Here is a 17,275-nt window from a genome sequence, read left to right on the forward strand (position 1 = left end):
ACCGGTACCCTAACCCTAACCCTAACCCTTACCTTAACCCTTTCATTACCCTTAACCTTAACCTGAAAACCTAACCTTAACCATAACCATAGCTCCTAACCCTAACCCTAAAACTAACCTTAGCTCCTAACCCTAACCCTAACCCTAAACCTAAACCTAAACCTAAACCTAAACCTAAACTTAATGCTAACCCTAACACTAATTCTAACCTTGACCCTAAATCCCCTAGAAATAGCATTTGACCTTGTTGGGACTAACAAAATATCCCCAGTTGGTCAAACAAAAATGTAATTTGCTATTCTTGTGGTCCCAACAAGTATAGTTAAACACGTCCACACACACAGATAATGTTTGTTCCTACACTCGCGACTCTGACTCTCTATCAGTTAAACAGACTCTGACCTCTCAACCTATTCTAACTGGCTTTGCATTCATGTTACCTGATGCAATTGCTTTACAATATGATCTTGTTAGCATTTGATGCACAGTATCATAAAAAAAAAACCCTGCAGAGCTTTCCCTGTCCTCTGCTGTGCCCTGATTGTATTACCGCTGATGATATCTGGAAAGGTGCATGTATACCCTGGCCCGTCTACTATTGCTAGTTCCAATTCTGACTTGTGCTCTGATTTCCGCTTCACTGATTTCTGCTCTCATAAAAGCCTGGGTTTTCTGCACATGAACACTAGAATCTTGTGACCTAAAATGGATCAATTGAAAGTGTGGGTTCACAGCTCCACTCCATATGTATTTGTCATTAGTGAGACGTGGTTAAGGAAGAGTGTTTTGAATACTGATGTTAACCTTTCTGGTTATAACCTTTTTCGGGGAAGACAGATCTTCCAAAGCTGGTGGAGTGGCAATCTTTACCAAGGATCACCTTCAGTGCTCTGTTGTCTCCACCAAGTCTGTCCCCAAACAATTTGATTTGCTGGTTTTAAGCATTAAACTTTCAAATAGCTCTTTGTTGACTGTTGCTCCATCAGCACCGGCCTGTACCCTACCGGTCCTAAGCTTTCTCCTGGCCCCTTACACTAAGTCTGAATTTGTCCTGCTAGGTGACCTAAACTGGGACATGTTTAAACCACCTGACCAAGTCTTAAAACACTGGGACTCCCTTTTCATCAGATTATCACCAATCCCATGAGGCACTGTATGACTCCAAACACCCAGAAGAGGCTACTCTCCTTGATGTTATGCTTTCAAATAATCTTGATAGATATCAGTCTGTATTTATTGACCTGGCCAAAGCTTTTGATACGGTAGACCATTCCACTCTTGTGCGTTGACTAAGGAGTATTGGTATGTGGGTTGACTAAGGAGTGGGACAGAGGTAGCAGCAGTATTTGCTAACTACCTCTATTAAAGAGTGCAATGTCTCAGCCACTGCCTGTAACCAAGGGAGTACCCCAAGGCTCGATCCTAGGCCCCATGCTCTTCTCAATATACATCAACAACATAGCTCAGGCAGTAGGATGTGCTCTCATCCATTTATATGCAGATGATACAGTCTTATACTCAGCTGGCCCCTCCCCAGATTTTGTGTTAAACGCTCTATGACAAAGCTGTCTTCGTGTCCAAAAAGCTTTCTCTGCCCTTAAACTTATTCTGAACACCGCCAAAACATAGGACGTGGTTCGGTAAGAACAATGCAGATACAAACTAGACAGTTGTATCTGCATATCTACATTCAAAGACTCAATCATGGACACTCTTACTGGAAGTTGTGACTGCTTCGTGTGATGTATTGTTGTCTCTACTTTCTTGCAATTGGTGCTGTTGTCTGTGCCCAGTAATGTGCTGCTACCATGTTGTATTGCTACCATGTTGTATTGCTACCACGTTGTTGTCATGTTGTGCTGCTACCATGCTCTGTTGTCATGTGTCACTGCCATGCTGTGTTGTTGTTGTCTTGGGTCTCTCTTTATGTAGTGTTGTGGTGTCTCATTTGTCGTGATATGTGTTTTGTCCTATATTTTGTCCTATATTGTCCTATATTTTTAATCTCAGCCACCATCCCAGCAGGAAGCTTTTTGCCTCTTGGTAGACCATCATTGTAAATTACAATATGTTCTTATTTAACTTGCTTAAATAAAGGTGAAATAAAAAATATCACATTTAAATACAACATGCACACGCACACATACACACACACATACACACACACACACATACACACACACACAAACACACACAGTTCTGATGTGTTCTGTTCTGTTCTGCTCTGCTCTGTACTGATATGGTGTGCTATTTTCTGTTCTGTTCTGTTCTGCTCCTTTCTGGTCTGCTCTGGTCTGTTCTGCTCTGCTTTGCTCTGCTCTGGTCTGTTCTGGTCTATTCTGCTATTCTCTGTTCTGTTCTGCTCTGCTTTGCTCTGCTCTGCTCTGGTCTGTTCTGGTCTATTCTGCTATTCTCTGTTCTGTTCTGCTCTGCTTTGCTCTGCTCTGCTCTGGTCTGTTCTGGTCTATTCTGCTATTCTCTGTTCTGTTCTGCTCTGCTTTGCTCTGCTCTGCTCTGGTCTGTTCTGGTCTATTCTGCTATTCTCTGTTCTGTTCTGCTCTGCTTTGCTCTGCTCTGCTCTGGTCTGTTCTGGTCTGTTCTGCTCTGGTCTGTTCTGGTCTGTTCTGGTCTGTTCTGCTCTGGTCTGTTCTGGTCTGTTCTGGTCTGCTCTCTTCTGCATTTACTGATTGGATAACTTGGATCACACAGTACAGAGCATGCCCATGTGTGTGTGTCGGTCTGTCTCTCACTCTATCTCCCTTTCATTTTCCTCTCTCTGTCTTTCCTCTCTCTCTCTCTCTCTCTATCTCCTCACCCCCCCTCTCTCTCTCCTCACCCCCCTCTCTCTCTCTACCCCCCCTCTCTCTCTCCTCACCCCCCTCTCTCTCTCTCTCTCTATCTCCTCACCCCCCCTCTCTCTATCTCCTCACCCCCCCTCTCTCTATCCTTTCTCTCTCTATCTCCTCACCCCCCCTCTTTCTCTGTCCTCACCCCCCCTCTTTCTCTCTCTCCTCACCCCCCCCCCCCCTCTCTCTCTCTCTCTCTCTAACTCCTCACCCCCCCTCTCTCCTCACCCCCCCTCTCTCTCTATCTCCTCACCCCCCCCTCTCTCTCTCTATCTCCTCACCCCCCCCTCTCTCCTCACCCCCTCCCCTCTCTCTCTCTATCTCCTCACCCCCCTCTCTATCTCCTCACCCCTCCCCCTCTCTCTATCTCCTCACCCCTCCCCCCTCTCTCTCTCTATCTCCTCACCCCCCCCTCTCTCTATCTCCTCACCCCCCCCCCACCCCTCTCTCTCCACCTCATTTTGTGGGCAGTGTGCACATAGCCTGTCTTCTCTTGAGAGCCAGATCCGCCTAAGACGCCCTTTCTCAATAGCAAGGCTATGCTCACTGAGTCTGTACATAGTCAAAGCTTCCCTTAAGTTTGGGTCAGTCACAGTGGTCAGGTATTCTACCGCTGTGTGCTTTCTGTTTAGGGCCGAATAGCATTATAGTTTGCTCTATTTTTTTTGTTAATTCTTTCCATTGTGTCAAGTAATTATATTGTTGTTATCTCATGATTTGGGTGGGTCTAATTGTGTTGCTGTCCTGGGGCTCTGTGGGGAGTGTTTGTGTTTGTGAACAGAGCCCCAGGACCAGCTTGCTTAGGGGACTCTTCTCCAGGTTCATCTCTCTGTATGTGATTTTGATCGGCCTGCTCTTCGTGCATTATTTGATGTTTTACGTTGTACACAGACAATTGTTTTTGCAGAATTCAGATTTTTGAATTTGGTGTTTGTCCCATTTTTTGAAATCTTGGTTGGTGAGCGGACCCCAGACCTCACAACTATGAAGGGCAATTGGTTCTATAACAGATTCAAGTATTTTTAGCCAGATCCTAATTGGTATGGCGAATTTTATGTTACTTTTGATGGCATAGAAGACCCTTTTTGCCTTGTCTCTCAGATCGCTCACAGCTTTGTGAAAGTTGCCTGTGGCGCTGATGTTTAGGCTGAGGTATGTATAGTTTTTTTGTGTGCTCGAGGGCAACGGTGTCTAGATGGAATTAGTATTTGTGGTCCTGGCGACTGGACCTTTTTTGGAACACCATTATTTTGGTCTTACTGAGATTTACTGTCAGGGTCCAGTAGTTCCCTCTCTCTCTATTCTATCGTTCTCTCTCTCCTTTTCTCTCTCTCTATTTCCCCCCTCTGTTTTTCCTCACTTTCTACACGTTCCTGTGGAGACATCAGATAGGTAGAGATACATCATATAGGTAGAGACATCAGATAGGTAGAGAGACATCAGATAGGTAGAGACATCAGATAGGTAGGGACATCAGATAGGTAGGGACATCAGATAGGTAGGGACATTAGGTAGGTAGAGACATCAGATAGGTAGAGAGACATCAGATAGGTAGAGACATCAGATAGGTAGAGAGACATCAGATAGGTAGAGACATCAGATAGGTAGAGACATCAGATAGGTAGAGACATCAGATAGGTAGAGACATCAGATAGGTAGAGAGACATCAGATAGGTAGAGAGACATCAGATAGGTAGAGAGACATCAGATAGGTAGAGACATCAGATAGGTAGAGACATCAGATAGGTAGAGACATCAGATAGGTAGAGACATCAGATAGGTAGAGACATCAGATAGGTAGAGACATCAGATAGGTAGAGACATCAGATAGGTAGAGAGACATCAGATAGGTAGAGAGACATCAGATAGGTAGAGACATCAGATAGGTAGAGAGACATCAGATAGGTAGAGAGACATCAGATAGGTAGAGACATCAGATAGGTAGAGAGACATCAGATAGGTAGAGAGACATCAGATAGGTAGAGAGACATCAGATAGGTAGAGACATCAGATAGGTAGAGACATCAGATAGGTAGAGAGACATCAGATAGGTAGAGACATCAGATAGGTAGAGAGACATCAGATAGGTAGAGACATCAGATAGGTAGAGACATCAGATAGGTAGAGAGACATCAGATAGGTAGAGGCATCAGATAGGTAGAGAGACATCAGATAGGTAGAGACATCAGATAGGTAGAGACATCAGATAGGTAGAGAGACATCAGATAGGTAGAGACATCAGATAGGTAGAGACATCAGATAGGTAGAGAGACATCAGATAGGTAGAGACATCAGATAGGTAGAGAGATCAGATAGGTAGAGAGACATCAGATATGTAGAGACATCAGATAGATAGAGACATCAGATAGGTAGAGAGACATCAGATAGGTAGAGAGACATCAGATAGGTAGAGAGACATCAGATAGGTAGAGACATCAGATAGGTAGAGACATCAGATAGGTAGAGACATCAGATAGGTAGAGAGACATCAGATAGGTAGAGACATCAGGTAGGTAGAGACATCAGATAGGTAGAGACATCAGAAAGGTAGAGAGACATCAGATAGGTAGAGAGACATCAGACAGGTAGAGAGACATCAGATAGGTAGAGACATCAGATAGGTAGAGACATCAGATAGGTAGAGAGACATCAGATAGGTAGAGAGACATCAGATAGGTAGAGACATCAGATAGGTAGAGAGACATCAGATAGGTAGAGACATCAGGTAGGTAGAGACATCAGATAGGTAGAGAGACATCAGATAGGTAGAGACATCAGATAGGTAGAGAGACATCAGATAGGTAGAGACATCAGATAGGTAGAGAGACATCAGATAGGTAGAGACATCAGATAGATAGAGACATCAGATAGGTAGAGACATTAGATAGGTAGAGAGACATCAGATAGGTAGAGACATCAGGTAGGTAGAGACATCAGATAGGTAGAGACATCAGATAGGTAGAGAGACATCAGATAGGTAGAGAGACATCAGATAGGTAGAGAGACATCAGATAGGTAGAGACATCAGATAGGTAGAGACATCAGATAGGTAGAAAGACATCAGATAGGTAGAGACATCAGATAGGTAGAGACATCAGATAGGTAGAGAGACATCAGATAGGTAGAGAGACATCAGATAGGTAGAGACATCAGATAGGTAGAGAGACATCAGATAGGTAGAGACATCAGATAGGTAGAGAGATCAGATAGGTAGAGACATCAGATAGGTAGAGACATCAGATAGGTAGAGACATCAGATAGGTAGAGAGACATCAGATAGGTAGAGACATCAGGTAGGTAGAGAGACTTAGCAGAGGTTACTAAGTGAGGCCACTAATACTGACGGTGATCTTCCCTGCATGAGAACCGATGCTGCCCTACTTTTCTCGTAGCCCTTGTCTGAAGCTACATGACCCAGCGGCCTCATGGTTGGAATCCTACTATTATTTTCCATAATTTCATGATTAATAAACATTATTGTTTATAAACCACCAAAAATCCAATGTTTCTATGTCAAAGGGTTTTGTTATATTTCAGTCTTGTGTGATGTATATAAGTGTAATTTTGGTATGCTAACTCAGTTTTGAATACACTTAAACTCCATATCTGACATGATATAGCGATCTTTGTTTAAGCCCATAAACATGTCTGTTAAGTGTATACTTTTGTTTCAAAGTAGATTTGTTTAAGACTACCAAGAATCACTCTGTGTGACCTTGATTTAACCCACTGCTGTAAAATGTTTTGAAAACACTGACAGATGGGAAAATACAGCGTCTTGTAATCTTACTGCTGGTGAAAGAGGTAACAGAGGCTTCCCTTGGAGCTTCAGTGTGTGTGTGTTTGTGTGTGTGTGTGTGTGTGTGTGTGTGTGTGTGTGTGTGTGTGTGTGTGTGTGTGTGTGTGTGTGTGTTTGCGTACATGTGTGTGTGCATGTGTGTGTGTGTGTTAGCTTGTGTGTGAGTTATTTTACTGCTTGACCAGCCAATCCAAATGAGACAATGGAAGACAATAGCATGCCTCAAATGCTTGTGCAAACGAGAAGAGCACAGCGGGGAGTACGGAGCAGTTTCATTTCAAAGAAATGCTATGTGTGTGTGTGTGTGTGTGTGTGTGTGTGTGTGTGTGTGTGTGTGTGTGTGTGTGTGTGTGTGTGTGTGTGTGTGTGTGCGTGTGTGTGTGTGTGTGTGTGTGTGTGTGTGTGTGTCAGTGGATGCTGCTGAGGGGAGGACGACTCATAATACCGCAGAGCTCTCCCTGTACTCTGCCGTGCCTTGATTGTATTACTGTTGATGATGCCTGGAAATGTGCATGTATAGGTAGGTATATGTACACCCTGGCCCATCTACTGTTGCTAGCCACAATTATGGCGTGTGCTCTGATATCTGCTTCACTGATTTCTGCTCTCGTAAAAGCCTGGGTTTTCTGCACATGAACACTAGAAGCTTGTGACCTAAAATAGATCAATTGAAAGTGTGGGTTCACAGCTCCAATCCAGATGTGTTGGTCATTACTGAGACGTGGTTAAGGAAGAGTGTTTTGAATACTGATGTTAACCTTTCTGGTTATAACCTTTTTCGGGGAAGACAGATCTTCCAAAGGTGCTGGAGTGGCAATCTTTACCAAGGATCTCCTTCAGTACTCAGTTGTCTCCACCAAGTTTGTCCCCAAACAATTTGATTTGCTGGTTTTAAGCATTAAACTTTCAAATAGCTCTTTGTTGACTGTTGCTGGGTGTTATCGTCCTCCATCAGCACCGGCCTGTACCCTACCTGCCCTAAACTCTCTCCTGGCCCCTTACACTAAGTCTGAATTTGTCCTGCTAGGTGACCTAAACTGGGACATGCTTAAATCACCTGACCAAGTCCTAAAGCAATGGGACTCCCTAAATCTTTCTCAGATTATCACCAATCCCACAAGGTATGACTCCAAACACCCAGAAAAGACTACTCTCCTCGATGTTATCCTCAGAAATAATCCTGATAGGTCACAGTCTGGTGTTTTCTGAAATGACCTTAGTGATCACTGTTTTACAGCCTGTGTTCGTAATGGCTGCTCAGTGAAACGACCTGTCCTGATTTGTCAAAGATGCTTGCTTAAGTCAGGATTCCTATTTGACACAGCCTTGCCTCCTTGCCCTTCCAACATTTCCTCATCTCCCACCCCTTCTAATGCTTCTAATTCCCACTACAAAGTTTCTTCCTGCAGACAGTCACTGAGTCCGAGGTGCTAAAGGAGCTCCTTAAACTTGATCCCCAAAAAACATCTGGGTCAGAAGGTTTAGAACCTTTCTTCTTTAAGGTTGCTGCCCCTATTATCGCCAAGCCAATCTCCAACCTTTTTAACCTGTCTCTCCTTTCTGGGGAGGTTCCCATTGCTTGGAAGGCAGCCACGGTTCGTCCTTTATTTACAAGGGGGAGATCAAGCTGATCCTAACTGCTTTAGGCCTATTTCTATTTTGCCCTGTTTATCAAAAGTGTTGGAAAAATGTGTCTATAATCAACTGACTGGCTTTCTTGATGTCTATAGTATTCTCTCGGGTATGCAGTCTGGTTTCCACACAGGCTAGGGATAAGTCAATTCAGCCTTAAAGGTCCTCAATGACGTCACCATTGCCCTTGATTCTAAGCAACATTGTGCCGCTATTTATATTGACTTAGCCAAAGCTTTTGATACGGTAGACCATTCCATTCTTGTGGGCCGGCTAAGGAGTATTGGCGTCTCTGAGGGGTCTTTGGCCTAGTTTGCTAACTACCTCTCTCAAAGAGTGCAAGTGTATAAAGTCAGAAAACCTGCTATCTCAGCCACTGCCTATCACCAAGGGAGTACCCCAAGGCTCAATCCTAGGCCCCACGCTCTTCTCAATTTACATCAACAACATAGCTCAGGCAGTAGGAAGCTCTCTCATACATTTATATGCAGATGATACAGTCTTATACTCAGCTGTCCCCTCCCCAAATTTTGTGTTAAATGCTCTACAACAAAGATTTCTTAGTGTCCAACAAGCTTTCTCTACCCTTAACCTTGTTCTGAACACCTCCAAAACAAAGGTAATGTGGATTGGTAAAAAGAATGCCCCTCTTCCCACAGGTGTTATTACTACCTCTGAGGATTTAGAGCTTGAGATAGTCACCTCATACAGAACTTGGGAGTATGGCTAGACGGTGCACTGTCCTTCTCTCAGTACATATCAAAGCTGCAGGCTAAAGTTAAATCTAGACTTGGTTTCCTCGATCGTAATCGCTCCTCTTTCACCCCAGCTGCCAAACTAACCCTGATTCAGATGACCATCCTACCCATGCTAGATTACAGAGAAAATAATAATAATTTCTAGATCAGCAGGTAAGGGTGCTCTCCAGCGGCTAGATGTTCTTTACCATTCGGCCATCAGATTTGCCACCAATGCTCCTTATAGGACACATCACTGCACTCTATACTCCTCTGTAAGCTGGTCATCTCTTTATACCCGTCGTAAGACCCACTGATTGATGCTTATTTATAAAACCCTCTTAGGCCTCACTCCCCCTTATCTGAGATATCTACTGCAGCCCTCATCCTCCACATACAATACCTGTTCTGCCAGTCACATTCTGTTAAAGGTCCCCAAAGCACACACACTCCTGGGTCGCTCCTCTTTTCAGTTCGCTGCAGCTAGTGATTGGAACGAGCTGCAACAAACACTCAAACTGGACAGTTTTATCTCAATCTCTTCATTTCCTAGACTCAATCATGAACACTCTTACTGACAGTTGCGGCTGCTTTGTGTGATGTATTGTTGTCTCTACCTTCTTGACCTTTGTGCTGTTGACTTTAACCAATAATGTTTGCATCATATTTTGTGCTGCTCCCATGTTGTGTTGCTACTATGCTGTGTTGTCATGCTGTGTTGCTACTATGCTGTGTTGTCATGTTGTGTTGCTACTATGATGTGTTGTCATGTTTTGTTGCTACTATGCTGTGTTGTCATGTTGTGTTGCTACTATGCTGTGTTGTCATGTTGTGTTGCTACCATGCTGTGTTGTCATGTTGTGTTGCTACTATGCTGTGTTGTCATGTTGTGTTGCTACTATGCTGTGTTGTCATGTTGTGTTGCTACCATGCTGTGTTGTCATGTTGTGTTGCTACTATGCTGTGTTGTCATGTTGTGTTGCTACTATGCTGTGTTGTCATGTTGTGTTGCTACTATGCTGTGTTGTCATGTTGTGTTGCTACCATGCTGTGTTGTCATGTTGTGTTGCTACTATGCTGTGTTGTCATGTTCTGTTGCTACTATGCTGTGTTGTCATGTTGTGTTGCTACCATGCTGTGTTGTCATGTTGTGTTGCTACTATGCTGTGTTGTCATGTTGTGTTGCTACTATGCTGTGTTGTCATGTTGTGTTGCTACTATGCTGTGTTGTCATGTTGTGTTGCTACCATGCTGTGTTGTCATGTTGTGTTGCTACTATGCTGTGTTGTCATGTTCTGTTGCTACTATGCTGTGTTGTCATGTTGTGTTGCTACCATGCTGTGTTGTCATGTTGTGTTGCTACTATGCTGTGTTGTCATGTTGTGTTGCTACCATGCTGTGTTGTCATGTTGTGTTGCTACTATGCTGTGTTGTCATGTTGTGTTGCTACTATGCTGTGTTGTCATGTTGTGTTGCTACCATGCTGTGTTGTCTTGTTGTGTTGCTACCATGCTGTGTTGTCATTGTTGTGTTGCTACTATGCTGTGTTGTCATGTTGTGTTGCTACTATGCTGTGTTGTCATGTTGTGTTGCTACCATGCTGTGTTGTCATGTTGTGTTGCTACTATGCTGTGTTGTCATGTTGTGTTGCTACTATGCTGTGTTGTCATGTTGTGTTGCTACTATGCTGTGTTGTCATGTTGTGTTGCTACCATGCTGTGTTGTCATGTTGTGTTGCTACTATGCTGTGTTGTCATGTTGTGTTGCTACTATGCTGTGTTGTCATGTTGTGTTGCTACTATGCTGTGTTGTCATGTTGTGTTGCTACCATGCTGTGTTGTCATGTTGTGTTGCTACTATGCTGAGTTGTCATGTTCTGTTGCTACTATGCTGTGTTGTCATGTTGTGTTGCTACTATGCTGTGTTGTCATGTTGTGTTGCTACCATGCTGTGTTGTCATGTTGTGTTGCTACTATGCTGAGTTGTCATGTTCTGTTGCTACTATGCTGTGTTGTCATGTTGTGTTGCTACTATGCTGTGTTGTCATGTTGTGTTGCTACCATGCTGTGTTGTCATGTTGTGTTGCTACTATGCTGTGTTGTCATGTTGTGTTGCTACTATGCTGTGTTGTCATGTTGTGTTGCTACCATGCTGTGTTGTCATGTTGTGTAGCTACTATGCTGTGTTGTCATGTTGTGTTGCTACCATGCTGTGTTATCATGTTGTGTTGCTACTATGCTGTGTTGTCATGTTGTGTTGCTACTATGCTGTGTTGTCATGTTGTGTTGCTACTATGCTGTGTTGTCATGTTGTGTTGCTACCATGCTGTGTTGTCATGTTGTGTTGCTACTATGCTGTGTTGTCATGTTGTGTTGCTACTATGCTGTGTTGTCATGTTGTGTTGCTACTATGCTGTGTTGTCATGTTGTGTTGCTACCATGCTGTGTTGTCATGTTGTGTTGCTACTATGCTGAGTTGTCATGTTCTGTTGCTACTATGCTGTGTTGTCATGTTGTGTTGCTACTATGCTGTGTTGTCATGTTGTGTTGCTACCATGCTGTGTTGTCATGTTGTGTTGCTACTATGCTGAGTTGTCATGTTCTGTTGCTACTATGCTGTGTTGTCATGTTGTGTTGCTACTATGCTGTGTTGTCATGTTGTGTTGCTACCATGCTGTGTTGTCATGTTGTGTTGCTACTATGCTGTGTTGTCATGTTGTGTTGCTACTATGCTGTGTTGTCATGTTGTGTTGCTACCATGCTGTGTTGTCATGTTGTGTAGCTACTATGCTGTGTTGTCATGTTGTGTTGCTACCATGCTGTGTTATCATGTTGTGTTGCTACCATGCTGTGTTGTCATGTTGTGTTGCTACTATGCTGTGTTGTCATGTTGTGTTGCTACTATGCTGTGTTGTCATGTTGTGTTGCTACTATGCTGTGTTGTCTTGTTGTGTTGCTACCATGCTGTGTTGTCATGTTGTGTTGCTACTATGATGTGTTGTCATGTTGTGTTGCTACTATGCTGTGTTGTCATGTTGTGTTGCTACCATGCTGTGTTATCATGTTGTGTTGCTACTATGCTGTGTTGTCATGTTGTGTTGCTACTATGCTGTGTTGTCATGTTGTGTTGCTACTATGCTGTGTTGTCATGTTGTGTTGCTACTATGCTGTGTTGTCATGTTGTGTTGCTACTATGCTCTGTTGTCATGTTGTGTTGCTACTATGCTGTGTTGTCATGTTGTGTTGATACTATGCTGTGTTGTCATGTTGTGTTGCTACCATGCTGTGTTGTCATGTTGTGTTGCTACTATGCTGTGTTGTCATGTTGTGTTGCTACTATGCTGTGTTGTCATGTTGTGTTGCTACCATGCTGTGTTGTCATGTTGTGTTGCTACCATGCTGTGTTGTCATGTTGTGTTGCTACTATGCTGTGTTGTCATGTTGTGCTGTTACTATGCTGTGTTGTCATGTTGTGTTGCTACTATGCTGTGTTGTCATGTTGTGTTGCTACTATGCTGTGTTGTCATGTTGTGTTGCTACCATGCTGTGTTGTCATGTTGTGTTGCTACTATGCTGTGTTGTCATGTTGTGTTGCTACCATGCTGTGTTGTCATGTTGTGTTGCTACTATGCTGTGTTGTCATGTTGTGTTGCTACCATGCTGTGTTGTCATGTTGTGTTGCTACCATGCTGTGTTGTCATGTTGTGTTGCTACCATGCTGTGTTGTCATGTTGTGTTGCTACTATGCTCTGTTGTCATGTTGTGTTGCTACCATGCTGTGTTGTCATGTGTTGCTGCCATGCTGTGTTGTTGTCTTAGGTCTCTCTTTATGTAGTGTTGTGGTGTCTCTCTTGTCGTGATGTGTTTTGTCCTATATTTATATTTATTTATTTATTCATTTTAATCCCAGGCCCCCGTCCCCGCAGGAGGCCTTTTGCCGTTTGGTAGGCCGTCATTGTAAATAAGAATTTGTTCTTAAATGACTTTCCTCGTTAAATAAAGGTTCAATTAAATAAACATACAATTATAATGCCTGGAATGGATTGGATGGAATGGTTTCAAACCATGTGTTTGATATGTGATTCCATTCCACCCACTCCAGTCCAGCCATTACCACAAGCCCGTCCTCCCCAATTAAATTGTCACCAACCTCCTGTGGTGTGTGTGTGTGTGCGTGTGTGCGATTGTGCATGTGATTGTGTGTGCTGATGTGGGTGTGTGCGTGTGTGTGTGTGTGTAGGCGTGTGTGTGTGTGCGTGTGTGCGATTGTGCATGTGATTGTGTGTGCTGATGTGGGTGTGTGCGTGTGTGTGTGTGTGTGTAGGCGTGTGTGTGTGTGCGTGTGTGCGATTGTGCATGTGATTGTGTGTGCTGATGTGGGTGTGTGCGTGTGTGTGTGTGTGTGTGTAGGTGTGTGTGTGTGTGCGTGTGTGCGATTGTGCATGTGATTGTGTGTGCTGATGTGTGTGTGTGGGAATGAGTGGGTGTGTGCGTGTGTGTGTGACTGTGTGTGTGTGTGCGTGTGCGTGTGTGTTTGTGTGTCTGCGTGTGTGTTACTATACTATTCATATTATTGTCTATTACACTGAGTGACTAGTTGAGTTTATCAAGCTGAGGCTTACCCTGTTCTCTGTGACTGTTGTCCTTATTCCTATCCAATCATCATAGATCAGTGGTCACACAGAAGAATATAAGATGAGGAACTGAGACAATTTAGTTAACTATGTATGCCTCCCTATCCAGGCTGCGTTGGCATCTCTCTCTCTCTCTCTCTCTCTCTCTCTCTGTCTCTCTCTGTCTCTCTCTCTCTCTCTCTCTCTCTCTCTCTCTCTCCCTTTCAATTCAATTCAATTCAATTCAAGGGCTTTATTGGCATGGGAAACATGTGTTAACATTGCCAAAGCAAGTGAGGTAGATAATATATAAAGTGAATATATAAAGTGAAAAACAATAAAAATGAACAGTAAACATTACACATACAGAAGTTTCAAAACAATAAAGACATTACAAATGTCATATTATATATATATATATACAGTTTTTCAACAATGTACAAATGGTTAAAGGACACAAGATAAAATAAATAAGCATAAATATGGGTTGTATTTACAATGGTGTTTGTTCTTCACTGGTTGCCCTTTTCTCGTGGCAACAGGTCACAAATCTTGCTGCTGTGATGGCACACTGTGGAATTTCACCCAGTAGATATGGGAGTTTTTCAAAATTGGATTTGTTTTCGAATTCTTTGTGGATCTGTGTAATCTGAGGGAAATATGTGTCTCTAATATGGTCATACATTGGGCAGGAGGTTAGGAAGTGCAGCTCAGTTTCCACCTCATTTTGTGGGCAGTGAACACATAGCCTGTCTTCTCTTGGGAGCCATGTCTGCCTACGGCGGCCTTTCTCAATAGCAAGGCTATGCTCACTGAGTCTGTACATAGTCAAAGCTTTCCTTAATTTTGGGTCAGTCACAGTGGTCAGGTATTCCGTCGCTGTGTACTCTCTGTGTAGGGCCAAATAGCATTCTAGTTTGCTCTGTTTTTTTGTTAATTCTTTCCAATGTGTCAAGTAATTATCTTTTTGTTTTCTCATGATTTGGTTGGGTCTAATTGTGCTGTTGTCCTGCGGCTCTGTAGGGTGTGTTTGTGTTTGTGAACAGAGCCTTTCTCTCTCTCTCTCGTCTTGATGTTATTTTGTTAACCTCACTGAGTAGCAAGATATCAGAGTTTATTCCAGTCAAACTATAGCTCACACTTGACTTGGCTTGACTTCAGCTTTGAGGCTGAGGACCAAGTTGACCAAAAGGCCCAGAAATGAACTCTAGTTATGCCTGCTTAAGTATCCTTATAAGAAGAAAAACATGAGTTTGCACAAAGTAGGACAGCCAAGTGTGTGTGTGTGTGTGTGTGTGAGCCCGTCTCTCTCATATCTTAGCACCACATTAGCTACACATGGTGGGACAGCTTAAATGTTTCATGTTTTACCTCTTGCTCATGTTCAGTTGTTTTAAATCAGTTTAATGCTATACTGACTGGCTGCTGGAAACGCTGTACAGAATTCAAACGCTATTTCAAATCATTTCAAATACGTTATCCGTGCTTGATTGAGCTTGCCTCGTCTAATGTACCAGCAAATAGAATGGTGGAACAACCCCCATCTGACACTTCCGGCAGGTTGGTGCAAACCCTTAAAGCAGGGCCCTACGGGGGGCTGACACGCTCTACTGTATCTCCTTGCCCGACCAGATAAAAATGTGAAATATTTATCATTTATTTGACCGAAACCCGCGCTGACAAAAATACGCATTGATCTCAGATAGAGCATCAGAACGAGCGAAACAGCGCCCCTCTGTCTCCGTATGTGTAGACCATGTATCTGATGCTTTCTGGACACAAATAGTATGGCATGTCATACATTTTCTAGCCAGACAGCTTCAGAAGTATTGGCTACGTACAGGAAGAGAGCACCGCTGTTTCGCTCGCTAGTTTCAGCGGAGAGGAAGAGTCAAAGCTAGATGGCTCACTCTCGCCTAAATCTGGGCTAGACCTAAACGCATTACCTGCAATGACGCTTTTTGGACAAAGACTCCCATATTGTTAGGGCGGAGACATTAGCACCTCGTCTTACATACAAATCTCTGGTTTCAGCCACTGTGCGAGTGCACTGTTCGGATCCCAGCTTCCCCTAAATGTAAAAAGTATATAATTACTCCTGTCTAAATAAAAGACTTCTAAAATAGTTTACCAGAGAACTTAATTTACCCATAGAACTATTCATTTAGCTGTGGATTGTTTCAAATCACAAGTGCAGAAACCTATGCCTATTTGGGAAGCCTGCAATTGGGCAGCGCGCATGGCAATAGGGCCAACTGATTATTGAGTTGCTGCTGTCAGTGAAAAGCGTCTAGAATATGTGAAGATAATGTATCATTTAAAATGTTGAGACAAGAAGAAGGGGAGGGGTCTGTGGGGAAGTAGCCTAGAGCCGCTTCTCTCCAGAATGAATGCACTCAGCTATCCAGAATGTGCTCCGCTGTCTCCCGCCAATTATTGCACATTTAATTGTGTAAATATATATATATATTTAAAAAAATCCCCATTACCAATGAAACCAGTAAGCCTACTAAATCTACCGTTAATACCCATAATTTGGTTACGTTAATTTCTGTCAATGGATGTATTACAGTCGTTTACTGTTCTCACCCTCAGAGTGGAAACACTGTTTGCAGATTTCACAATCTGCTACACTTGTGAGAAACAAGTTTTGATTGATTTCATAACCATCGTTTAGGAATTTTGTCAATTCTTTTACTGTCTTTTGTTTGGAGTGATGAGCGTGTGTATGGTTTCTCTGTGCTGATAATGTTGAGGGAGCGCACGCGTGCGACTGAGCATACCAACCTGCTGAGTTTTATTTATTTATTAAACCATTATTTATCTAGGCAAGTCAGTTAAGAACCAATTCTTATTTACAATGGCGGCCTATTCCCCCGGTCAAACCCTCCCCTAACCCGGATGACGCTGGGCCAATTGTGCGCCGTCTATGGGACTCCTGCTCACGACAACTTAGGAACGAACCAGGGTCTGTAGTGACGCCTCTAGCACTGCAATGCAGTGCCTTAGACCGTTGCGCCACTCAGGAGAGTGATACAATGTTGAACTTCACTAGATTGCTCAAATCAAGACAAATAGAAAGGGAGGCAGATCGGCGGAGTAGAGAGAATAATGTGATTTCATCAGGATATGATCTACTGTTTTTATTAGTCAGATTTTGGACTATCTATTTTACTTAGTTGACTATAGAAGTTAAAGGCCTACTGCTGAATTGGCCTATAGGCTATCTCTGAGTTCCATGTGCCAATTTCTTTATCCGCTAATGGATCACGGTGTAGGCTATCAATGTTTCCATGTGGCAAAGGCTGGCGAGCATTAGTTGAATTGTACCTTTTAGATATAATTTTATTAATATTTATATAATTTACCACGTGACAATATTTTTTAAAAACGAAAACGTTATTATCGGAGTGAAACTGTTCCACGAAAATGCGCATATAGGTAGAAATGGTAGAATAAAGTGTACGCTTCCCCAAATTAGAAACTAACGAGTGGCCTGTGTTCTTTATTATAACATCCATTAACAAAATGTACACGATGTGCCGTGATAAAAACGGCACCGCATATAGAAATCAAATTGTGAAACACTGGACTGCTGGATAAGTTTAGCTTGGCATCTAGACTGGTTTTAGTACAGATCAGTCTGGTT

The sequence above is a fragment of the Oncorhynchus mykiss genome, chromosome 9 (assembly GCF_013265735.2).
Source record: "Oncorhynchus mykiss isolate Arlee chromosome 9, USDA_OmykA_1.1, whole genome shotgun sequence".
NCBI lineage: Eukaryota > Metazoa > Chordata > Actinopteri > Salmoniformes > Salmonidae > Oncorhynchus > Oncorhynchus mykiss.